At 44.8% G+C, this 1,373-nt stretch overlaps 1 protein-coding gene across 1 annotated transcript in view; it reads right to left on the bottom strand.

Annotated features, from left to right (window-relative positions):
* MED12L (mediator complex subunit 12L) overlaps positions 1–1,373 on the bottom strand; it is a 366,394-nt gene that overhangs the window by 152,517 nt on the left and 212,504 nt on the right. The gene's annotated exons all lie outside the window — the stretch shown is intronic.

The raw sequence follows: 1,373 nt of genomic DNA, 5'->3' as shown, positions 1-1,373 counted from the left end.
AACTGATTGACAAATGTCTTTTGTCTAGGACAAACTAGTAAATATATTCAAGTTCCTTTGGGGATAAGGACTGGTGCTGCCAGCTACTATAAAGCTTGTACAATAGTTGGGTAATGGAAACGACACTCACATAATAAAAAAAATTGTTATGCAGCTATCAAGATAACAAGCAATCTGTAACTAATTACAGTAATGAGAAACTTGCTTTCAGAAACAGATGATACTGTGAATGGTACTAAATGGTAGTGAGGAATCACAAAGAAATGCAGTGGCTACATTCAGATGTCACACAAAATCATGGTTTGTGAGCAGCCACCAAAACCTGGCTATCAATCTACAGTGTGAAGTTGGTTTGCAAACCACAATTTGCACCAACAGTAGTATGCCATTATTACATCCAAATTCACAATCCGCAATTGTACCCATTGGTCTCTGCCTCAAGAACGTGATTCACCATAGAGATGGGAGTGAACGTCAGAAGCTGAGTGCTGAGAAATGAAAGTAGATCTAACCTGTGGTTTGCCTGCTGGAAAGTTCAAATCATGGTTCCACTGGGGGACTGTTTTCAAGCCTAATTGCCAGATGGAAGTTGAAGAGGTAACCCTTCCCTCCCCATGTGCTATGGTTTCCACAAATATTACCCCTTTTCAGAGATTTAGCTTGAAAATAGCTCCAGTGCTTTATGTAGGTGTGGCATGCAGCCCCCAGAAGGTTAGCCAAGCGGGAGTGCATCCCTCAGGCGAAAAAGGTTTCTCGCTTCCTTACTTAAAGATAGTTACAGACTACAGGCCAATATCATAGCATGTCTGCTATGATTCCCAAACAGAGTGCATGGCTGGGGTGGTGGGGAGTATGTGTGTGGATAAACATGTATGTGATGGATGGGGAAGCCAAATGCAGTCCTCTCTATCTGACCCTGGGGACTTTCTCCAGGCTAGACCTACTCCCCAGTCACACCCCTCATTGGCTGTCTTTTGCACCCTCCATTAGTGTTTTCCTGGCTAGAATGTGTCCTTGAACTCTGATAATGCCTCTTGCTTGCCTGGATGGAAGACAGAGAGGGATATGTGACTGCATGTAGAAACAAGCCTACTGTACAAAGGTAAATTAATATTAGTTGTTCTGCCCACTTTTCCTTCTGGCCCTGCGTACTACTGGCATGTTGCCCCTGGAAGATTGCTCAGAAGGGAATGCGGCCCTCAGGCTGAAAAAAGTTCTCCATCCCATATGTATGTGTATGTGCATGTAAATATAAGGGAGAGTGTGTGGTGGTCCTGCCCACTTTTGCATTGGCCCCACCCACTGCTGGCATGCAGCCCCCAGAAGGTTAGCCAAGAGGGAGTGCATTCCTCGGGCTGGAAAAGGTTTTCCAC

The sequence above is a fragment of the Rhineura floridana genome, chromosome 7, assembly GCF_030035675.1.
Source record: "Rhineura floridana isolate rRhiFlo1 chromosome 7, rRhiFlo1.hap2, whole genome shotgun sequence".
NCBI classification, from domain to species: Eukaryota; Metazoa; Chordata; class Lepidosauria; order Squamata; family Rhineuridae; genus Rhineura; species Rhineura floridana.
This window is presented reverse-complemented; position numbering and strand designations above follow the sequence as displayed.